Source organism: Ailuropoda melanoleuca, chromosome 13 (genome assembly GCF_002007445.2).
Source record: "Ailuropoda melanoleuca isolate Jingjing chromosome 13, ASM200744v2, whole genome shotgun sequence".
In the NCBI taxonomy this organism is placed as follows: Eukaryota; Metazoa; Chordata; class Mammalia; order Carnivora; family Ursidae; genus Ailuropoda; species Ailuropoda melanoleuca.
In genome coordinates this window covers 30256782-30282455 of record NC_048230.1, presented here as the reverse complement: position 1 = coordinate 30282455, position 25674 = coordinate 30256782, and the positions used below count along the sequence as shown (strand labels likewise).

At 37.4% G+C, this 25674-nt stretch overlaps 1 protein-coding gene across 7 annotated transcripts in view; it reads right to left on the bottom strand.

Annotated features, from left to right (window-relative positions):
• Positions 1–25674, bottom strand: part of TANC2 (tetratricopeptide repeat, ankyrin repeat and coiled-coil containing 2) — a 363080-nt gene that overhangs the window by 306095 nt on the left and 31311 nt on the right. Inside the window, exon 2 of one of the 7 annotated variants that reach the window (XM_034641081.1) lies at positions 340–375. The exons of the other annotated variants lie outside the window; for them this stretch is intronic. The gene's annotated coding sequence lies outside the window, so the exon portion shown is untranslated. The remainder of the gene's footprint in view (positions 1–339; positions 376–25674) is intronic. 7 annotated transcript variants of the gene reach the window in all.

The window sequence follows — 25674 nt, the reverse complement described above, 5'->3', positions numbered from 1 at the left end:
GAAGTTCCTTAATATTATAAAAGCATATATTTTTAAAACCTACAGTAAAATCACACTTAATGGTGAATGAATAAAAATATTCCACCTGAGATGAATGATGTGACCACTTCTTATCACCACTTGCACTCAATATGATCCTGGAGGTCTAAGCCCTTCCAAAAAAGTAAAAAGATGAAATACAAAGAACGGAAAAGAAGCAATAAAAAGGCTACTTTCACAGACAATATGATTACATACTTAGAAAGCCTAAAAGAATTTATAAACTATTAGAATAAGTGAGCTTAGTAAGGTCACTAATACAGTGTAAAACATAAAGAAATGGGTGAACAAATAACTTACCCTTTTAATCAGTCAAGATAAATAAGGTGATGAATCCTAAAAAGAATATTTCAAGCATTTAAGAAATATATTCATCTTGAGAGCTAGTCTTAGTTTCTTTTGCCCCCTATTTACTTTAAGAGACTATCTGAGAGGTAGAAATTCTAAGTCTGATTTACTTCACTAATATTTGAAAGACTTGAAAATATTGTGTTATATGCAATGATATATATGAAATACACTTCATGTTTTAAAATATACCGTAACATTTAAACAGTAAATCTTGTAACTCTTCAATTTTTATTTTCTTGAAAGAGAATGAATAACAATTTTCTTATATACAAGATTTTCTGTGCATACAAATGTAAACAAAATATGTAAAATATTCTACATATGGAATCTCATTTAGTCCTCATCAAAACTCCCTTAAGATGGGTGGTATTTGCTTCATTTTAAAGAAAAATTTGAGGTAAGGAAAAGTGAAAGAGCATGCTCACAGTTATGCAGCTAATAAATGCTGAGGATCATATTTGAACCTATGCTTTTTGTCCTTCTCCTCAGTGCCTATGCTTAATAAAGGATACAATAAATCTATTTAAAACATTAACTGAAACTATAGAATTTCTAAATCTAGTAATCCAAATTAAAAGTCTCAGAAGTATTACTCCATTTGACTCTGGTTTTTGAAATAATGCTTTTTATTTTGTGTGGCACTAGCACATACTTTAACTTCTTTTACTTTAATCTAGTGAGTTAAAAAAAAAAAAAAGTATAGTAGTGTTATAGGTTGGCATGAGTCTTCACAAATGCACCAAGAAAAATTATGACAAAACACACTGAGGAGGAAAAGAAAAGATATCCTACTTTAGTGGACTCTATGATATCCTATGCAGATCCCCATTAAAGCATCAGAGCACCCATTCCTCAGGTGTAATGGCTCAGAGATGCTCCCACCTTCAGAGAACTGATCTAAGTTAAGCAGAGCCACCAATGACTTATTAATACAGGGGTACAAAAGACCAGCTCCTTTAAGTCAAGGGAGAACAACTCTGTGGCATGAATAATGCTCCAAAGCCCTCACCCATCTCTTCCTATGATGTATTTTTCTTCAAATTCTTATCTGTAAATGATATATACCTGTTTGTTTATTGCCATGAAGACATGGAAATTGCTTGCTTAATTCATTGCTGCAAATCCATAATTGGAGAATAATGCCCAGTAAAGAATGGGTGCCAAATAAATACTGATTGAATCAATTATATTTCCTCAGTTTGTATTCACTGTCTAAATCAAATCCCTTGGGGGGAAACCTGGTTTTACTCTTTTTATCCTCAATGCCTAGCTCATGGGAGACTCTCAACATTTCTTGAATGAATAAATAAATGAATGAAAAATTGAGTGAAGACTTGATTGATCAGATTACTAACCTGTTAAGGAGGTAAGGGGACACAAAGTAAGCAAGTTTCAATAGACAGGAACAGATTATGAATTAACTGTAACAATGGGCACTTCTTAGGGTGATATTACTCAGAGACTGTCAGGGAAACACAAATTCTAGACAATTTAAATTTTTACATGAGAAAAAAAACACAAGAAAATTCTAGTCATACTTCATAACTTTTGCCTCAGACCTTACCAATATATATGTACAGTTCTTCAAAGTTTCAAAAGGAAAAAAAGTAACAGCACAGATTAATGTTAGAACAAATCATTATTTAAAATTTACTAGGACCAGGAGCCAAAAATAAATAAAAATCTCACATCTAAAAATAAACCAAGATAATAAAGTTAACTCAATTAAAAAATGATGATGGGTGCAATAAAATAATTACAATGATCACTTTTTGAAGTATAGAGGTTTTTTCTTTGCTAGTCCTAAAATATTTTATAAAAATTGACTGAAGTGTATAAAGAATGAAATGAAACATAAAATACTTATTTAAAACTAATTATCCATCTCATAGTTACACTTTGATAAAATGACTTTCTTATTCAAGTTAACACATCACCCGAAAATTTATTGTAATAAAATATTAATATAGAAACTCCACAAAACTGAAGCTAAGTGGGAAATGGCAGTTCCATCTAATTGAATTTATGATAGTAATATATGGCTAAATTTCATCTTACTTTTCCAAATTATATAACCAAATTTTAAAATGGTAACTCTCTCAGGAGAAATCATCAAATAAATTCCTGGCAAGTGAAAAATCTCTGACAAAAGGATAACAAACAAACCATTCACAGGCCCCCAATCATTTCTAATTGTCTTACACTTAACTGATTCAAGCATTTTATCTACATGGCCCCTAAGCTTTCATGTTTGTGACACCTGGTCTAAACCATTGAAGGAAAGTATGGACTGCTCTCCTCTTAATGGTCCACCAAGGCTGGACACTCAGTATATTACTCAATATGTTCTTGTACTATTTTTTAGTGCACAATCGATTTTCATTTTCACTGTTCGTCCCTCCTGAATAAAGACCCTTTCTTACTCTTTTATTCAAAAAAGGAGCACAATATTCCCCTTCATAAAATGTTTATGTAATAATGATGAAATCAAATTAACTATTAAGCACCTCTGCATTATTCAGACTAAATAATCATGGTATTTCCCTTAACTTCTCCACAGAGGACCTTTTTTATCCTATAAGCTGGCTTTTTAAAAAAATATATAGTTTTTTTCTATATCCTTTTCCATTTTGAGTGGTTGATGATATTTTTATTCTCATTTTTGGTTTTGTGATGGACTGGCTTATTCTTATTTTTTGTTTTCCAATTCTAGAAACAAGTTTCTTGACATTAGAACTATGCCTAATGGATAAAATAAACCACTGAAGTGCTTTTAAAGTTCTAGGGTCTGAAGAAAATCTTTCAAATAGTAAGAAAATTAAATATAAGTAAAAGTAATAAAGTAAGATATTGTCTGTAGAACTCTAATTACAAAAACAAGAATGCATACTGATCCTAATGATGGATTAAGAATTATCTTTCCTGGGGCGCCTGGGTGGCACAGCGGTTAAAGTTTCTGCCTTCGGCTCAGGGCGTGATCCCGGCGTTATGGGATCGAGCCCCACATCAGGCTCTTCTGCTATGAGCCTGCTTCTTCCTCTCCCACTCCCCCTGCTTGTGTTCCCTCTCTCGCTGGCTGTCTCTATCTCTGTCGAATAAATAAATAAAATCTTTAAAAAAAAAAAAAGAATTATCTTTCCTTACCCAGGCAACCAACAAAATCTCCTTTTACGATTTTCTCTACAATATTAATCTGGACATTGCCTTCAGAGTCTCCTTGAAAATAACCTGTTGGTTTAACTACAAAAAGTAAACTATGTATCTTTAAGGTAAATGCTACCCATTCTCCAGCATTTATCAACCTAGAGCTTCCCTTCAGAGAAATTATGTAAGGCAACAAAACACACATACACATATTTACAAACTTCAAAAGAAATTTTTAAACATATGAAAGGATGCAGTGGTTAATGATGCAGACATGATGGAAATGTTGAAAAAAGTGGTAACATTTTATAATACATGGTTTTAATGAAAGACATACTAACCAATTAAATATATATCCTTAAATTTAAAAATATATATTTTAAAAATATCTAAAAGCTAGCATAATTCCTTATATGTATATATTTCAACACCCTCCCCAACCTTCCTCCCCATAGGCCAAGTGGCCTAACTTCTAAATTGCAACTCAACCAAATATCTTATCACACATAGTCTGTCCAGATAGATTTACAATTGAGTTCTCAATTCATCCCAGATTCTGGATTTTTATATCATAGATCAAGAATCAGTATGTCCCCAGTTTGCCACTCCTACCCAAACACAGCTACTAACATCATCTGAGCCCCAGCAGGTTGCACTGCCTAAGAAACAATCTGAAATAGCCAGATAAGATAAAAGGATTCAGAATGGTGTTGAGGAAAAAAACTGCTTTATTATTATACAATATATGTTCACTGTAAAAGATAGGGAAAAAATGGGGTGGTTGGGTGGCTCAGTCAATTAAATATCCAACTCCTGATTTCGACTCAGGTCATGATCTCAGGGTCATGAGTCTGAGCCCCATGTCAGGGTCCATGCTCAGCAGAGTCTGCTTGAGATTCTCCCTCTCCCTCTGCTCCTACCTCTGTGCTCTAAATAAATATACTAATTAACTTAAAAAAAATAAAAGATGGGGGGGAAAAAAGAAAATAGAAATATGCTGGGGGCACCTGGGTGGCTCAACTGGTTGGGTGTCCAAATCTTGATTTTGGCTCAGGTCACGATCTCCCAGTGGTGGGATGAATCCCCATGTCAGGCTCCGAGCTCAGTGGGGAGTCTGCTTGTCCCTTCCCCTCTGCTCCTCCCTTGCTCGCTCACTCTCTCTCTCTCTTTCTCAAATAGATAAATAAAATCTTTAAAAAAAATAATAATAAAACTTCTAAAAAAAAAAGAAAAAAGAAACATGCTGGAATTTTCTTAGGGCTTTTTTTTGTTTGTTTTTCTGTCAGAGAGAGAGAAAGAGAGCACAAGCAGGGGAAGCGGCAGGCAGAGAGAGAGGCAGGCTCCCTGCTGAGCAAGAAGCCCGATGTGGGACTCGATCCCAGGACCCTGGGATCATGACCTGGGCCAAAGGCAGATGCTTAACCAACTGAGCCATCCAGGCATCCCCATGCTGGAATTTTCTAAAAGAATGATTCAACAATGAAATAAATTATTACTATTACATCCTCCTTTGGTTTTCTTATCACTTTGCTGAAAAGTGTTGCATCAACTTTCAACAAGATACAAGTTTGGAGACACCAGTTTTGTAGACATTTTTTTTTTTAAGCTCTCACAGAACATATTTGAGAATACAGGAATTTTCGTTTTCTGCCCAAAATGTCAAAGAGAAGAATACTGCCAAAGGAAGATGTTTTACAATATTAGATGAGAAGATGAATGCAAAAAAGACAGATGACAGCACTCTAAACTCTGATGAAGGTGAAACTGATCATGTAATGGAAATCTCAGACTATGAGTCTTCAGATTACCATATAACAGAATTTTCTCACATCCAATAATGACTAAATCCTAGAAATGTAATGTCATTCATAGAAATGAACCATCAATATGCTGAAAAATCCACCAATGTAATTCACCATACTAATAAAGGACAAAACCCTAATAATCACCTCAACAGAAAAAGCATTTGACAAGAGACTATACCTTTCCATGACGAAAACATTCAACACACTTGGAACAGAAGGAAACTCCCTCAATCTGATAAGGAGCATCTATGAAAAACCTACAACTAACATCACCCTTAATATTGAAAGACACTATTTTCTCCACAAGATTAAGACAAGGGTGTCTGCTCTTATCACTTCCATTCAACATTGTTATAAAAGTTCTAGCCAGGGCAATTAGGCAAGAAAAAGAAAGAAAGAAAGAAAAGTATCTAAACAGGAAAGAAGTAAATCCGTCTATATTTACAGATAACTCGACATTATATATGTCTAAAGAATCCACCAAAAAACTAGTAGAGCTAATAAAAGAATTCAACAAAGTTGCAGAACACAAAAATCAGTTGTATTGCTATATTATAGTAAAGAACAATCCAAAAATGAAATCAAGAAAACAATACCATTTGTGATAGCATCAAATAGAATATTTAAAAATTTAAGAACAAAGCAAAAAAAGCACAAAACTTATACACTGAAAACCAAGCATCATTGAAAAAACTTTTAAAGAATTTTTTTTTAAAGATTTTATTTATTTGACAGAGATAGAGACAGCCAGCGAGAGAGGGAACACAAGCAGGGGGAGTGGGAGAGGAAGAAGCAGGCTCATAGCAGAAGAGCCTGATGTGGGGCTCGATCCCATAACGCCGGGATCACGCCCTGAGCCAAAGGCAGACGCTTAACCGCTGTGCCACCCAGGCGCCCCTGAAAAAACTTTTAAAAAGACGTAATTATATAAATGGAAAGACGTCCCCTGTTCATGGATTAGAAAGCCTAATATTGTTAAAACAGCAATACTTCTCAAATTGATCTATAGATTCAATGCAATAACCTAACAAAATCCCAGATACTTTTCTGCAGAAATTGAGAAGTCAATCCTAGAATTCATATGGAAATGCAAGGGAGTCAGAAGAGCCAAAACACTCTCAAAAAAGAACAAAGTCATTAAAGCCCCCCCACCAAAAGGAATCCAAATTCTAATCTCTAGGACTTATTACTTTACATGGCAAAAGGGACTTTGTAGATGTGATTAAGTTAAGGAATTTAATAAAGGGAGATTATCCTAGATTTTATCTAGATGAGCCCAATGTAATCACAAAAGTCCTTAAAACAGGGAAAGACCGCAGAAGAATCTCAGAAGGTGTAATGAGAGAAGAGAGGTCAAAGTGGTGTGGCCATAAGCCAAAAAATTTGGGTAGCTACCAGACACTGGAAAAGACAAGGAAGAGATTCTCTGGTAGTGCCTCCAGAAGGAGCACAATTATGCTGAAACCTTGGTTTTGTCCTGTTATCTGATCCATTTCAACCTTCTGATCTCCAGAACTGTAAGAAATATAATACCTCTATGTTGTTTTAAACCACTAAATTTATGGTAATTTGTTATAAGAGCAATAGGAAATGAATACAATCAGAATAGCAACAACATGTATAACATAGTTATTACTACCACATAACAATGTCTCAACCACCTATGAAAGCATGCAGAGTTACCACACTATGGCTGTGTGGCTGTCCAAACGCTGTGTTATTTAAAAACTGTTCACTGTACTTCTCTACAGGTCTATCTTTTTATATATAAGAGCAAAGTTTTCAGTTCTCAGTGAAAACACTTTTTTGAGGACAGGTGTCACCAGTTTAAAGTGATTTTATACTTTTTTTTTAAAGATTTTATTTATTTATTTGAGAGAGAGACAGAATGAGCTGTGGGAAGCGGCAAAGGGAGAGGGTGAAGCAGACTCCTCATTGAGCAGGGAGCCCAATGTGGGGCTCAATCCCAGGACCCCAAGATCATGACCTGAGCCAAAGGCAGCTGCTTAACCAACTGAGCCACGCAGGCGCCCCTGATTCCATACTTCTTACAGCAAATTATTCCACATCATTTATAACTCAGCTCAACAGATTGAAAGACATTGAACTAATAATACACAATTGTGACAAAAATAAACCTCACACATTGATTAAAAATTTACACTACATCTGGGGCACCTGGGTGTCTCAGTTGGTTAAACATCTGACGTCGGCTCAGCTCATGATCTCAGGGTCCTGGGATCGAGCCCCACGATGGGCTCCATGATCAGCAGGAAGTCTGCTTGTCCCTCTGCCCCTTCCCCCACTCATGCTTTCCTTCTCTCTTTCCCTCAAATAAATAAATAAATAAAATCCTAGCTACCCTACAACCCAGCAATTGTACTACTAGGTATTTACCCCAAAGATACAGATGTAGTGAAAAGAAGGGGCAGATGCACCCCAATGTTCATAGCAGCAATGTCCACGGTAGTCAAACTGTGGAAGGAGCCGAGATGCCCTTCAACTGATGAATGGATAAAAAAGATGTGGTACAGGGGCACCTGGGTGGCTCAGCCGTTAAGCATCTGCCTTCGGCTCAGGTCATGATCCCAGGGTCCCAGGATCGAGCCCTGCATCAGGTTCCCTGGTCTGCAGGAAGCCTGATTCTCCCTCTCACACTCCCCTTGCTTGTGTTCCCTCTCTTGCTGTCTCTGTCAAATAAATAAATAAAATCTTAAAAAAAAAAAAAAAGATTTGGTGCATATATACAATGGACTATTATTCAGTCATCAGAAACAATGAATACCCACCATTTGCATCGACTTGGATGGAACTGGAGGGGATTATGCTAAGTGAAGTCAAGCAGAGAAAGACAATTATCATATGGTTTCACTCGTGTGTGGACCATAAGCAATAGCATGGAGGACCATAGGGGAAGGGAGGGAAATCTGAATAGGGAGAAATCAGAGAGGGAGATGAACTATGAGAAACTATAGACCCTGGGGAAAAAACTGAGGGTTTCAGAGGGGAGGGGGTGGGGAAGAGGGGTAGCAGGGTGATGGGTATTAAGGAGCGCATGTGTTGTGATGAGCACTGGGTGTTATGCTTAACTGATGAATCGTTGAACACTACATCAAAAACTAACGATGTACTATACAATGGCTTACTGAACATAATAAAAAAATAATAAACGTTCTAGTTTGGCTACAATAAATAAATAAATATATCCTAAAAAAATTTTTTACACCTTATCTAAAGTGTTCACATAACATACTACATAAGAACAACAGCACTGGGGTGTGCCATGGACGTGTAAGGTGTACAAAAACCTAAATCCTAGCCTCAAATCTTGCTATCAACCAATACAATGTTAAACTTTTCTAGTTGGACCACCAAAGAAAAAGATGATCACATAAATGAAAATGTGCCATGCAACAAAACAAGAAAATATGCGTAGAACTTTTCCCCTCAGATTTCAGGAAGTGGTTTCAACAAGTGCGGTGATATAAATGAAGGCTTTTGAGTCCTAGGAATCAGTTTCCTCTGGTCTTTAGTTCTTTAACGCCAAATGAGAATACTGGATCTATCATTTCAATCATTCTCCCACCAAAATCCCAAACTCCCTAGCCCCCTTTTCTCTGGTTCCACACACCAGATAAAAATAAAAACTCAAGCTGATTCTACCCTATCAAGGCCACTAAGCCCTACTGCAGAGAGTCACATTACCAGCCAGACTAGACTGATACACTAGAAATCTATGGTTGCAAATTTCAACTGACCCTTTTCACTGTTCAGCAATCTGTTTTTCTCTAGTAAATTCCTCCTGAACATTGTTTGACTCTCCATTTCTCCCTATCACTCTCTCAGCCAATGGTTTTGGCTCCTATAACACAAAGAAAAATACGTATTTTCAAAATCATCAGAAAGAACTCCTTTACCTACCAACAAACATACAGATTTGAGCCCATCAACACACACCTTCTCCTCCTATTAAAATAAATGTATTACTTAGGTGAAGGGGTTTAGAAGCACACTTATCTTGATGAGCACTGATTAATGTATAGAACTGCTGACTCACTACATCATATACCTGAAACTAATAATAACACTGTATGTTAACTATACTGTAATTAAAATTAAAAAAAATAAAATCATATAAATTCACTCCAGAAGGAAGTATGTTATCAATCTAAATAGGAAAAAAATAAATGTATCTCTGTTGCTAACACAAAAACAGAAAGACAAATAAATGTATTACTGTCAAATTCTCTACCTTTGCTCTGTATCCCACTCCCTTCCATTCTTCCTGGGACCTTTTATATTTTGACTTTTTTGAACTTCTTCTTTTGATGGCTCCTTCCATCAGTATTTCCCTATTCTGAAGATTCTCCACCTTAAAAAAATAAAAATCCTTTCTCAATGCCCTCCCTCTCCAGTTCATCCATTGTCATTATTCTGCCACCTATTATCTGGATAACCAAATCTCACTCTGTAGTTTTAGTTAGTACTTTCTAGCCCAGTAATTTAGCATCATCACTAACTTGTTCACTCATTCTTTATTCTTTCTCATTCACCTAACTTTTCTACCCAGTCAACCTATACCTTCACTCATGCCCCAGACTAGATTACCTCCGGCAATTATAACTCCCAATACTTAAACACCTAGTTCTTGATCTTTTATAACACTAATAACTTATAGTATTTTACTTCCACACTCAACATATGTATATCCCATGAGGCAATAGACCATGTTTGTCATAGTCATTGCCAGCCCTGTACTTACACACACTGACTGACATATACTAGAGGCTCAATAAATAATGAATAAATGCATGGCAAAACCAAGGCCAAGCCATACCTCACATCTGGTGGTAAACATAGGTAAATATCATAAATCAACATGAGGTGTATTTTCTAAAATGCTGCTGAATAAAGGGAGCATGTATCCAGTCATTCATTCAGCAAACGTTTACTTTCATGCTTACCAAGGATGGGTACTGTCCTGGGTGCTAATGACACAGCAATGAACAAAACAGTAGTCCCCTCCTTTAGAGAGTTTATGATCCAACTACCCAAAGGAAAGGGATGCCCTTTAAAAGAATCTAATTCAAAACCAAAAGACAACACAATAAGGTATGGCTTTCATAAAACAGGGATAGAAAACAATCATTTAAAAAAAAAAAAAAAAAGAATGAGGAGTGCCTGGGTGCCTCAGCTGGTTAAATGTCTGCCCTCTGCTCAGGTCATGATTCCAAAGTCCTGGGATTGAGCCTCAGGTTGGGCTCCCTGCTCAGCAGGAAACCTGCTTCTCCCTCTCTCTCTACTCCTCTCCCCCGCTTGCTCTCTCTCTCTCTCTCTCTGATAAATATTTTTTTTTAAAAGAATGAAATTAAAAGACAAAAAGGGAGATAACTGACATAAGGAAGGTCTACCTAAAATGTAACACACACACACACACTTGCTCTCTCTCTCTCTCTCTCTGATAAATATTTTTTTTTTAAAAGAATGAAATTAAAAGACAAAAAGGGAGATAACTGACATAAGGAAGGTCTACCTAAAATGTAACACACACACACACACACACACACACACACACACACACACACACACAGTTGATACATTATGAGGAAGAGCTTATACTGTGAAAAATCAATCAGTTAAGCAGAGCAAGGGCACAGTTTGATATACTTGATACTTATATACTTAAAATACTTAATATACCAGAATTCAGAAGCCAGCTCCTGGTAAACACTAGTCTGCTTTCTGTTTCTATGGATTCACCTATTCCTGATATTTCACATAAATATATTTCCACCTATTTTTAAATATCATAGATTATATTTTTCTTGGAAAAATCATTTCCTCTAATTTTTCAAATTGTTAACCAAAACCTAAAAGCAATATTCCCTTATTCATCTCTATATTTGTAGAGATACCACCTCACATCTCATCTATATCTAATTCATTTATATTTGTAGTTAGATCTCTTTTTCTCCCCTACCTTCAACTAAGAGCTCTCATTTTCTACTATATATCAGGGAACCTTCTGGGTAGGGAAATATAAACCTTAAAAAAAAAAAAAAGAGCCATACAAGATTTCTGCTAATTTAGAAGGGATAAGAGACAATAAGAAAACAAATGAATACATGATCTAATTTCAAGTAGTGAAAAATGCTATGAAGACAAAGAAGGGCAATGTTTAGAAAGCAAGATAGGGTGCTATTTTACACAAATAAGACTGGGGAAGGTTTGTGTGAGAGGATGACATTTGCAGAGATCTGAATGAAATGAGGAGGTAATCCTTCAGAATGTATATGAAGATCTAGGCCAGAGAAAAAGCAATTACAAAAATATTGAGGCAGGAATGAGCTTGGAATGTTCCAGGAACAACAATGAAGGCCAGTGTAACTGAAGAAGGAATGGTAGATGAGGTCACAGAGGTAACCAGGGTTCAGATTACAAAGGGTACTGTAGATCCTGGTAAAGACTGAATTTTATTCTCAGTATGATGGGAAACCTCTAGAGAATTTTCATGTAAGTCTGCTCCATAAACAAAAGATTGCAGGCCGACCAATTAGGAACTTTCTGGAGTAGCCCAAGTAAGAGATTATGAGGACTACCACCATCATGACAGAAATGATGTGCTAACTGGTCAGAATTACTATACATGGGGGCACCTGGGTGGCTCAGTCAGTTAAGCGTCTGCCTTCGGCTCAGGTCATGATTGCAGGATCCTGGGATCGAGCCGCATGTCAGGCTCTCTGCTCAGGGGGAGCCTGCTTCTCCCTCTCCCTCGCCTGCCCCTCCCCCTGCTTGTGCTCTCTCTCTCTCTCTGCCAAATAAATAAAATCTTAAAAAAAAAAAAAAGAGAGAACTGCTATATATGTTTTGTTACCTTTTTTGTTTAAAGAATTGTTTTTTAAAAATTCAATTAATTAACATACAATGTATTATTTTTTGGAGGTAGAGGTCAGTGATTCATCAGTCTTATATAATACCCAGTGCTCCTTACATCACGTGTCCTTCTTATTATCCATCACCTAGTTATCCCATTCCCCCAACCCCCACCTTTCCAGTAACCCTTAGTTTGTTTCCTACAATTAAGAGTCTCTTATAGTTTGTCTCCCTCTCTGATTTCACCTTTATTTTTCCCTCTCTTCTCCTATGATCCTGTTTTGTTTCTTAAATTCCACATATCAGTGAGATCATATAATTCTTTATCTGATTGACTTATTTCACTTAGCATAATACCCTCTAATTCCAACCACGTCATTGCAAATGGCAAGGTTTCATTTTTCTTGATGGCTGGGTTGTATTCCATTGTATATATATCACGTCTTTATCCATTCATTTGTCAATGGACATCTGGGCTCTTTCCATAGTTTGGTTATGGTGGACATTACTGCTATAAAAATGGGGGTGCGGGTGCCCCTGAGGATTACTACACTTGTATCTTTGGTGTAAATACCCAGTAGTGCAATTGCTGGGTTGTAGGGTAGCTCTATTTTCAACTTTTTGAGGAACCTCCACACTGTTTTCCAGAGTGGCTGCACCAGCTTGCATTCCCAACAGCAGTGTAAGAGAGTTCCCCTTTCTCTGCATCCTCACCAATATCTGTCATCTCCTGACTGGTATTTTAGCATTCTGACTGGTGCAAGGTGTGAGGTGTGAGGTGGTATCTCATTGTGGCTTTGACTTGTATTTCCCTGATGCCAAGTGATTTGGAGGATTTTTTCATTCTGTTGGCCATTTGAATGTCTTCTTTGGAGAAATGTCTGTTCATGTCTTCTGCCCATCTCTTCATTGGATTATTTGTTCTTTGGGTGTTGAGTTTGATAAGTTCTTTATAGATTTTGGATACTAGACCTTTATCTAATAAGGACATATGCAAATATCTTCTCCCATTCTGTCGGTTGTCTTTTGGTTTTGATGACTGTTTCCTTCGCTGTGTGAAAGCTTTTTATCTTGATGAGTTCCCAATAGTTCATTTTTACCTTTGTTTTCCCTTGCCTTTGGAGACGTGTCCAGCAAGTTACCATGGCTGAGGTCACAGAGGTTACTGCCTGTGCTCTCTAGGATTTTGATGGATTCCTGTCTCACATTTAGGTCTTTCATCCATTTGAGTCTATTTTTGTGTACAGATAAGGAAATGGTCTGGCTTCATTCTTCTGCATGTGGCTGTCCAATTTTCCCAATACCATTTGTTGAATAGACTGTCTTTTTTCCATTGGATATTCTTTCCTGCTTTGTCAAAGATTCGTTGATCATAATGTTGAGGGTCCATTTTTGAGTTCTCTATTCTGTTCCATTGATCTATGTGTCTGTTTTCGTGCCAATACCATACTGTCTTGATGATTACAGCTTTGTCATAGAGCTTGAAGTCTGGAGTTGTGATGCCACCAGCTTTGGCCTTCTTTTTCAACATTCCTTTGGCTATTCGGGATCTTTTCTGCTTCCATACAAATTTTAAGATTATTTATTCCAGCTCTGTGAAAAAAGTTGATGGTATTTTGATAAGGATTATATTGAATGTATAGATTGTTCTAGGTAGTATAGACATTTTAACAATATTTGTTCTACCAATCCATGAGCACAGAACATTCTTCCATTTGCATCTTCTTCAATTTCTTTCATGAGTGTTCTATAGTTTTCTGAGCACAGATTCTTTGCCTCTTTGGTTAGGTTTATTGCCAGGTATCTTATGGTTTTGGGTGCAATTGTTAATGGGATCGACTCCTTAATTTCTTTTTCTTCAGTCTCGTTGTTAGTATATAGAAATGAAACTGATTTCTGTGCATTGATTTTATATCCTGCCACTTTGCTGTGAATTCCTGTATGAGTTCTAGAAATTTTGGGGTGGAGTCTTTTGGGTTTTTCACATACAGCATCATGTCATCTGCAAACAGTGACAGTTTGACTTCTTCTCTGCCGATTCAGATGCCTTTTATTTCTTTTTATCATCTGATTGCTGACGCTAGGACTTCTAGTACTATGTTGAACAACAGAGGTGAGAGTGGACATCCCTGTCATGTTCCCGACCTTAGGGGAAAAGCTCTCAGTTTTTCCCCACTGAGGATGATATTCACTGTGGGCTTTTCATATATGACTTTTACGATATTGAAGTAGGTTCCCTCTATCCCTAAACTGTGAAAAGGTTTAATCAAGAAAGGTTGCTGTACTTTGTCAAATGCTTTTTCTGCATCTATTGAGAGGATCATATGGTTCTTGTCCTTTCTTTTATTAATGTAGTATATAAGGCTGATCGATTTGCAGATGTTGAACCACCCCTGCAGCCCAGGAATGAATCCCACTTGGTCGTGGTGAATAATCCTTTTAATATACTGTTGGATTCTACTGGCTAGTATCTTGGTGAGAATTTTTGCATCCATGTTCATCAGGGATATTGGTCTATAATTCTCCTTTTTGGTGGGGTCTTTGTCTAGTTTTGGGGATCATGGTAATGCTGGCCTCATAGAGTTTAGAAGTTTTCCTTTCATTTTTATTTTTTGAAACAGCTTCAGAAGAATGGGTATTAATTCTCCTTTAAATGTTTGGTAGAATTCCCCTGGGGAGCCATCCAGCCCAGGACTCTTGTTTATTGGGAAATTTTTGACTACTATTTCAATTTCCTTGCCAGTTATGGGTCTGTTCAGGTTTTCTATTTCTTCCTGTTTCAGTTTTGGTAGTCTATACATCTGTAGGGATGTATCCATTTCTTCCAGATTGCCTAATTTGTTGGCATATAGTTGCTCTCAATATGTTCTTATAATTGTTTGTATTTCTTCGGTGTTGGTTGTGATCTCTCCTCTTTCATTCATGATTTTATTTATTTGGGTCCTTTCTCTTTTCTTTTTGATAAGTCTGGCCAGGGGGTTTATCAATCTTATTAATTCTTTCAAAGAACCAGCTCCTAGTTTCACTGATCTGTTCTACTGTTCTTTTGGTTTCTATTTCATTGATTTCTGCTCTAATCCTTATGATTTTTCTTCTCCTGCTGGGTTTAGGCTTTATTTGCTGTTCTTTCTCCAGCAACTTTACGTATAAGGTTAGGCTGTGTATTTGAGACCCTTCTTGTTTCTTGAAAAAGGCTTGTATTGCTATATACTTCCCTCTTAGGACTGCCTTTGCTGCATCCCAAAGGTTTTGAACAGTTGTGCTTTCATTTTCATTTGTTTCCATGAATTTTTTAATTCTTTAATTTCCTGGTTGACCCATTCATTCTTTGGTAGGATGCTCTTTAACCTCCATGTTTTGAGTTCTTTCCAAATTTCCTCTTGTGATTGAGTTCAAGTTTCAAAGCATTGTGGTCCAAAAATATGCAGGCAATGATCCCATTTCTTTTGGTACCAGTTGAGACCTGATTTGTGACCTAGTATGTGATCTATTCTGGAGAATGTTCCATGTGCACTCAAGAAGAATATGTATTTTGTTGCTTTAGGATGGAATGCTCTGAAAATATCTGTGAATCCTTCTGGTCCAGTGTGTCATTCAAAGCCCTTGTTTCCTTGTTGATCTTCTGCATAGATGATGTATCCATTGTAGTGAGTAGGGTGTTAAAGTCCCCTACTATTATTGTATTATTAACAATGTGTTTCTTCTGTTTCTTATATTGATGGGTCTTGCTTTTTTATCCAAACTGATACTCTGCATCTTTTGATTGGGGCATTTAGCCCATTTACATTCAGAGTAACTATTGAAAGATATAAATTTAGTGCCATTGTATTACTTCTAAAGTCACTGTTTCTGTATATTGTCTCAGTTCTTTTCTGGTCTATGCTACTTTTGGGCTCTCTCTTTGCTTAAAGGATCCCCTTTAATATTTTTTGCAGGGCTGGTTTAATGATAACAAATTCTTTTAGTTTCTGTTTATCCTGGAGTCTTTTTAGCTGTCCTATTTTGAATGACATCCTTGCTGGATAAAGTATTCTTGGCTGCATATTTTTCTCATTTAGCACCCTGAATATATCATTCCAGTCCTTTCTGTCCTGCTAGGCCTCTGTGGATAGGTCTGCTGCCTACCTAATGTTTCTACCCTTGTAGATTATGGACCTCTTGTCCCCAGGTGCTTTCAGGATTTTCTCTTGTCTCTGAGATTTGCAAATTTCACTAGTATATGTTGAGGTGTTGACCTACTTTTATTGATTTTGAGGGGGGTTCTTTGTGCCTCCTGCACTTGAACACCTGCTCCTTTCCCCATATTAGGGAAGTTCTCCATTATAATTTGCTCCAATATACATTGTGCCCCTCTCTCTCTTTCCTCTTCTTCTGGAATCCCGATTATTCTAATATTGTTTTGCTTTACGGTATCACCTACCCCCGAATTCTCCCCTTGTGATCCAGTAGTTGTTTATCTCTTTTTCTCAGCTTCTTTATTCTCCATCATTTTGTCTTCTATATCACTAATTCTCTCTTCTGCCTCATTTATCCTAGCAGTTAGGGTCTCCATTTTTATTGCATCTCATTAACACCTTTTTTTATTTCAACCTGATTAGATTTTAGTTCTTCTATTTCTCCAGAAAGGGATTCTCTTGTGTCTTCTATGCTTTCTTCAAGCCCAGCTAGTATCTTCATAATCGTTATTCTGAACTCTAGTTCTGACATCTTACTTATATCCATACTGATTAGTTCCCTGGCAGTACATACTGCCTATTGTTCTCTTTTTTTTGTGGTGAGTTTTTCCATCTTGTCATTCTTGCAGAAAGTAATCATTTTTCTATTTGTAGAGTTGCAGCTATTCTTTTCTTAAATCTGGTTGAGTCTGCAAGTGTTCAGAATGATTTGACAGCTATCTAGTTGAATTCCTGGGACCAGCTGAAACTAAGATCTCCTACTCCTCTACCATCTTGGACTATCCCTATCCCCACTTTTATTCTTGTAGTACTTCACTGTGTATATATATATTTTTTTTTAGATTTTTATTTTTTTATTTTTTATAATTTTTCTTGTCTTTATATGTTTTATTATGTATGTTAGTCACCATACAGTATATCACTGTATATATTTTAAAGGTACAACTTATAGGATTTGCTGAGGGTGTGAGGAAATGAGATTAACACTGTATATAAACACTTTTTCCTTTTTCTTGGTCAGCAATTTACCTATTGTTCTTTTCAAAGAACCAGATTTTGGGTGTATTTGTTGAGTCTATCTTTAAAAGTTCTATTTAGGGATGCCTGGGTGTCTCATTCAGTTAAGTGTCTACCTTCAGCTCAGGTCATGATCCCAGGGTCCTGGGATTGAGCTCCACTTTGGGCTCTCTGCTCAGCAGGGAGCCTGCTTCTCCCTCTCCCTCTGCCTGCCACTCCCCCTGCTTGTGCTCTCTCTGTCAAATAAATAAATAAAATCTTTTTTAAAAATTTGTAGGAAAAAACTCACTAGATGACTGTTACGAAAAAAGCAGTGTTCCACAATGATCAAAAGGAAAGACTCGCTGTCTTACCACTTCCTGCTGATATTATATTGGGCAAGTTATTTAAACTATGAAATTAATTCATGTAAAAACTTAGCACACTGCCTGGCTTATAAAAAAGCCCATTATATGTTATTTTTTATAGTAAAAGCCCATTAAATATTGGTATTATTATTTTAAGAGGCTTCAAAGCCTTATGTTGTATAACTATTTTATTGTTAAGATTTAACAAAATAAAGAGACTTATATTAATTAGATAGTCAAACATACTTCTATCTCAGCTTGTCTAACTCCTACTCATTCTTGAAATTTTAGCTCAGACTCCCATCACTACCCCTGCCAAGTTCTGGTTACCTGTTCCTCCTTTATCCTTTCCTTATAATAAACACTTGCAATTCTATCAACACTTATATTCTATCATAATTGCTTTTTTTTAACTGCTTCCTCTACTAGCCTATCAGCTCTATGAATGGAAAAATTAAACTTTTTATCTTTACACCTTCTGTCTCCCACACACAAAATGCACTCAATAGGGGTGCCTGGGTGGCTCGGTCTGTTGAGCATCCAACTCTTGGTTTCAGCTCAGGTTATGATTTCAGGGTCGTGGGACTGAGCCCCATGTCAGGCTCCACACACTGTGGGGAGTCTGCTTAAGATTATCTTTCTCCTCTGCCCCTCCCCCTGCTCGTGTTCTAAAATAAATAAATAAATCTTTGTCTTTTAAAGTGCTCAATAAATATTTGCAGAATGAAAGCATAAACTAATACAGTAGTAACTAGATTACAAGAAGAATAAGTTGCAATGACATGTGTCCCTAGTCCATCCCATCCCAGGACAATCAGCAAAACACACAGGTGCACACACACACATCATCCCACCAGGACCCTGATCCATACAGAGCCAGGATACAGAGATAACAGTGTAATAATAATTCACCAGAGTTTTGCTCTAAGAGGCAATCAGTATTAGCAAGATAAAGATTGGTTTAACTTCTCAATATATCATTCTGAGACTGAACTAGCTATCTGCAGGACTTGAACAACCCCTCTACCCCCATCTTGACAAAACACCCTTTTTAATGAAATAGACAGACGTGGCTTCAGAGAAACACATTACTGTGCTAAGAGCCATAATAAACACAGTGAAAAATGACCCTAAACCTTACCTTCAGGAAGGTGGGAAGCACTCAGAGGCCTCCTTGGTAAGGTTAACCTAGTTTCTGTTATCCTGCTAATACAGCACGTTCTGATAAATTAAATCCACCACAAGAACTCCTCCCATTTGTTGGAAAAGGAGATCAGGAACTAATCTTTGAACCCCAAACTGAAACTACTCAGACCCCACACTGCCTAAGACTCAACCCCATAGCATTGCTTCCAGTATCTCCTACCCTCCATGACCGGTGGGACAGCAAGTGAAGGCTGAGGTAAGAAAAGCCATATAAAATTCATTATGATGAACAAGCCACAACCGTTTTTCAGTTGGTTTATTTGCTGTACCTGGCTCACATACACATAACCACAAGATCTGAATGGGGTGGGGCTGGTGAGGTGCCCTTGTGGACTGCCCGGAATTTCTAAAAGAATACTGGGGTTAAGAAAGCAGAAGTTCCTACACTTCAGCAGTATGCGGACCCTCCAAGTCTGACCATATCAAGGCACTACCAACTGCGAGACTGTGATTTTGTAAAAAAGAAATACATACTTGGTCTTCGACCACAGTTCTAGATACACAGCTCCTAAAACCCTAGTGATTTGCCAAGGGAGTGGTAATGTTCTTTTGTTATGTTAATAAGATGACTTTTGGAAACCCTCTAGTTAACCTCAGGATAGGAGCTGGTTGCCAAGAGAAACCACCATGTGATTAGAGGGTTGGAACTTTTAGTCTCACCCCACAAACTTTTGGGGAAGAAGGGAAAGGCTGGAGGTTGAATCAATCACCAATGCCCAAACATTTAACCAATTGTGCCTACGTAATGAAGTCTCCATAAAAACCCAGAAGGATAGGGTTCAGAGAGCTTCCACCAGGTTGGTGAACACATGGAAATTCAGGGGGAATGTTGCACCTAAAGAGCAGGGAAGCTCCTTGCCCTATGCATCTCTTCCATCTGGCTGCTCCTGAGTTGTATCCTTTTATAATAAACTGGTAATCTCATAAGTAAAAAAGTTTCTCTGAATTCTATGAGCCACTCTAGCACATTAACTGAACACAAGGAAGGGGGCACAGTATGCCTGATGCCTTCAATCTATAGCCAGTAGAGTGAGAAGCACAGGTGACAACCTAGACTTGCAATTGGCATCTGAAGTGGGCTCTGGGAGGGAGGGGGCAATCCTGTAGCACTGAGCCCTTAACCCATGGGATCTGACCCTATCTCTAGGCAGGGTCAGAATTAAGGTAACTGCTCGGGGTGTTGAAAAAAAACACATCAGACTGAACAACTACGATTTCAGATAATAACATCCATATTGTTGGTTACTAACTGGGGTGCAATATCTGATCAAGCTTCTAATATAAGCTCTGTATGCTAATTTTATACAATCAGAAGCTCCAAGGACCCAGGGAACCGCCACCTACACATCTTATTCGGCATCTTCCAAAGGGTGGTGATAAAGTTTTGATTGCAGCAATTTGCCAAAATATAAAAGGGGACCAAAGAAAGAGCTATAAGGCAGGAGTAATGTATTCCCACTCCCATGAGTGGAAATATAGTTTATGTAAAAAGAGGACAACAGATTTACAGAAGTCCTAGGAATTCCAGAGCACATTTTCAAAAGATTGCTCTGTCACAAAACAATTATTTAAGGGATATTAAGTTTGTTTTAAAAATTGGCATGACAACCAAGTCTGAGTCTGTACAAATATCCCAACACCTAGTAGAGACATAACTATCTGGAAGGACTTACAATGAATAGGAGAAGCAATTCTTTAAGGTACCTTCAGCAGTTAAGACTTTCTGTAACAAAGAAAAAAAACTCAATCCTCACTGGCTTAAGCAAAATAGAGAATTTGCTGTTTATTTTAGAGAATAACCTGGAGTAAGGTTGACCTCTGCTGCAACCAAGGCTTGAGGATAACAAGGATCCAACTCTTTTTTCTTTTTTTAAGATTTTATTTATTTATTTATTTATCAGAGAGAGAGAGAGAGAGAGAGCACACAAGCGGGGGAACAGCAGGCAGAGGGAGAAGTAGGCTCCTCGCTAAGCAAGGAGCCCGATGCGGGACTTGATCCCAGGATCCTGGAATCATGATCTGAGCTGAAGGCAGATGCTTAACCAACTGAGCCACCCAGGTGTCCCAAGGACCCCGCTCTTGACTCTTTCACCTACACTAGATCTATTCTCAGTCTCTACCTTGTGGTCCCCAACGACTTCACACTCACATCAACAGCACGTGTAGTCCAGCGTAAGAGAGCAAGGTCTTTATTCTGAAATTTACTCTGACCTGATGGTTTAGGTCATGTGTGTACTACTGAACCAAAGCAACATGATGCATTGATCAGCTAAGGCCTATGTCGTCCTCCACCTCTAGCCCCACTCAGCCCAGGTGAATGGAATATTGAGAAATAGCATTTCATGCTGAAATCAAAGCTACTAAACCAAAGGGAAAACAGAATGTAAGTTAAGGAGACAAGCAACAAAGTTCCCCACAGTGCTGTATTGCCTGTAGGAGACAGTTAAAACCATCACTTGGATGAATGTCATTTCTACTATAACTCAGTGAAAGAAGCTGTGAGGCAGAGCTGTAATTTCTCAAACAAGGAAACAGAAAATTTTGCTCAAGCCTAATTGTACCATCTTTAGAGAAATGATATTAGAGACCAGCAGATATAACAGATAACTACATGGTTCTCACTAAGCCCCTTGCGAGGTTGACTAGAGAGAATCTGGTGGGCCTTACCATCTTATATCAGCAACAAAACAGCAGGGGCAACTGCGTGTACTTACAAGGCAGGTACTCAACCCACGGCCTAGTTTTGGAAAGAGATGGGGAAGGCCTGCAAGCAGCAAGTTTAAACAATGGTGGAAAAATCAATGTCTCTGTAATGACTCTTTACAACCCCCGTAAGCCTTTGCACAATAACCCTTTATACACCCACTTCCGATGACTGAGGGGACAATACTGTATCAAGATGATTCAGAGAAAATAAACATGGCATTCCCTGTTCAGAAACCATCCAAGAGAAAGACTAACATACCATTAATAAGTTTGAGTTTTATCACTGTGGTAAATAATTATCCAAAAATATTAAGAGTATATATAGAGGTACCTTCATAAATATACATTGATAAAAACTTCATACGTGTCCTTACCAGCACTAAATTGAATATCACAGGGCAACAAGAATGACCCTTAAACTATGATCACAGTATTAATTATTGGCAGTGCATAATTAACTCCTTCCACACCTGAGGTAATATCTAGGAGGAGTGCATCTGAGTTCTGTATATGTATTAGGAGAAGCCTTGATTTACATACCCTTAAAACTTGAGCCACTGCTCCCAAATGAGAGTGGAATATTGGTGTAAAGTGAGAAGAGTTGTAACATCCTATAGCAGTAAAGGAGAGAAAGTGAACAGTGAACACTTCTCATTGGGGAGACTAAAGGTAATGATGTTCTCTACTCCAAGAATATCAGAAATTATCACTAACTAATGGGATATTGTATAAAGGACTACAGTCCTCCAGTAAAACGGGTTTTGGAAACAGCTGTATACTATCTCAGAAGTAGTAGCTAATAATTCAGAGGAATATTTGCCAGCTTAAAATAGTACAACCAAACCAGGGCCAGAACTGGCAGGAAGAAGAAGGGAGCCATCCCTGTTTGCCAACTGACACTAAAAAGCAAAGATTAGCCAGTAGTGCTCCAAGTGGGAGCAGAGAAAAACCTCATTCACTGACCAGATTGACAACACATATCACCATCCCAGAAGTGAGCAGGACACAGTAATCATAAGGAGAGCGAGGCCATATTTAATGCCTTAGGGAGGAGTCCTTAGTTACCTCTCAAAAAAAGGAAGACACCTCCCTCTACCACACATGGAAGCAATGAGTTCCCTTTCACAGGTTCTAAAGCACAAGCCTCAGATTGTAGATTGTGCCTGTGATATATCTAGGGCAAGAATTTGAGAATGGTATCAGTACTGCAGAAGGACAGGGAAAACCTATGGAAGACTCAGAGTGGAAAGGGCTTGAGAGAAATTGCAGTTCAGTAGTAGAATGCAACACTTTCTCTAGACCAGAGAATCCAACCAAACTTCTGATCTATGAATTGAGGATGCCCAGAAAGGACGCTGTCTGTGTGGCCTGACAATGACACATAGTGGGGTATACACTCTACTGACTAAAAGGGGAGGGGAGAAGTATTCCCTTTTACAAGGAGTCACAGGATTCAACTAAGGGAAGAGAGTAATAGGACTGAGTCTTCTCACCTATGCATACCTATCGCTCTCTACTGTTGCAAGTCATTTAATGGTTATTGGTATTCAGGCTCTCTGTTTGAGTCAATTTTTGAAAAGTATTTTTTAAGCCATCCATTTCATCTAAGTAATAAAGTGGGCTTAAGGGAATATGAGCAGGAATCAATAGAGTTTACTACAGAAGAGAAAGGCCCTTTCTCTCTTAACCACTCTTTCATATTTTCCGCCTCTTTATCTGCATGGCATTCTGGCAATTTCTTCAAATCTATCTACAAATCACTAAATCTCTCCATTTCTACTTTGTAACTCAGTGAAATATCCAGTGAACCAAGAGTGAACCCTAACATAAACTACAGACTTTGGGTGATAATGATGTGTCAATGTAAGTTCATCTATTTCAACAAATGTATACAACTGTGGTGTGGGATGCTGACAAGGGGTAGGGTCATGAGGCGGGACATGAGAACTTCTGTACTTTCTGTTCATGTGTGGTGTGAATCCAAACTGCTCTAAAAAATAAAGTTTATTAATTGTTTTTTTAAAACAGAAATAAGGAAGAGAATGAGGGAAAGATGGGGAAAGGGAGGATCAATTAATAGGGGAGTGATCAAATTTTTGGCATATGAGATACTATGAACCATGGAATATTATGCAGAGTTTAAACAGTGTATAGTGCATCTATTGTAAGATGAAAAATTCTCCAAGTTTTATACTTATGTGAAAAAAAAAAAGTCACAGAGCAGTATGTAAAAGTATGGTCTTATTATAATTTTTAAAACTATGTGTTTATAGACCTGTATGTGTGTGTGTGTGTGTTTTTAGAACTGTGAGAAATACATATAAAACTTTATAAACGTTCCCATAGAGAATGAGTACGGTGTGAAAAGGGAGATAAAGGTGAAATTTTTATAAATATACTTAACTTAAAAAATAATAAATGAAATTCAGTGTGGCAGGTACTACATTCATCTCTGTCTAGTTCCAAAACATTTTCATCACCCCAAAAGTATTTATTCATTATTAATGTCAGTATAACGTTTTAATTATTCATTAAGTCAGTATAAATTTTCTGTGAATCACCATTAAGAAGATAAGATCTCAAAGGGTGAAGGATGAGAGAGCACTCTAGAAAATCTTTGCCTTTCAAGCTGACTGGCTTCTCAAAGAGTTATCCCAACAACCTAAAATGTGTCAATGCAGACCGAGGAGAACATATACCAAAAAAAAAAAAAAAATCCAAAATCATGGAAATGAAGTTTAAAAATTTAGATGATTTTTAATATACACATTTTCTAATCACATATTTTAAAGTTACATTATAGAACTGTTTTGTCACCAGTTCAGTAAAAGGTCAAATCAAAAGAGTATTTACAGAACCACCACTACCACTTCCTGCATCCTTTCCTTTCCCTTGGTTTCTCCACACCATATAATGAACCAGTCCAGCAGGACTGTGAAGTTAAAATTAACCTGCTATTTTAGAAGACTAAGTCCGGGCACCAAGCATTCTTAGAAATAACATCAAGAAACAACCAAAACACATCTACACAGTAAAAACTTTATTTTAGTAACATATGTTAGCTAAAATTCTTTAAAAATTATATTCTTGGGCTTTGGAATGCCTCTCTACTTCTAAAACATGTGAAATACAGATGGGCAAGGCTTCCTCAAATCTGTTTCTAGTATTAACCTATAAATAAAATTTAAAATAAAATGTCTTCCAATCTTCTAGTTATTCAATGTTCATTATGAACGAACTAAGTATAAGGCCTTGAGAAGGTACTGGAGAAAAAAATTTTTAAGTTAATAATAGTTCCTGCCTAAAAGGAGCATCCAGTCTGGTAATGAGAGTTAAAGAAAACTGAAGCGAAATACAATTCAAAATAGAAGGTACCACAAGAGAAATACAAGGTGTGATGGGAGTTTGTAAGAGGGTTTAAGTAAACAAACAGTTCCTAAGTGTCTACTAAGGTGCCCAGTGTCATGCTGGGTACTAAGGATAGCAACAGGGCACTGCCCTCAAGAAATCTGACAGCCTAGCATGCCTGGGTGGCTCAGTTGGTTAAGCATCTGCCTTTGGCTCAGGTCATGATCCCATGGTCCTGGGATCAAGCCCCAAATCAGGCTCACTGCTCAGGCCCCTGCTTTAGGGAACCTGATTCTCCCTCTCCCGTTCCCCCTGCTTGTGCACTCATGCTTTCTCTCTGTCAAATAAATAAATAAAATCTTTAAAAAAATTTTTTTAAAGAAATTTGACAGCCTAGGGGGCCTGGCTGGCTCAATCAGTGGAGCACGTGGCTCTTGATCTCAGGGTTGGGTAGTTTTCTGCATTTCCCTAGTATTTCTCACAGAGGAAATTGTGCATAAGCACGTGAACTTCCCATTATGCTCAAATCGTTCCCTGATATATATCAATCACATTAAAATAAACTCACATTTTCAAAATAAGTGATATAGCAGAACTGAGTATATTAGTGTTTATGTCCACCAAAATACTCCCATTGAGGATGGGAAATAATTTGCTATTTTC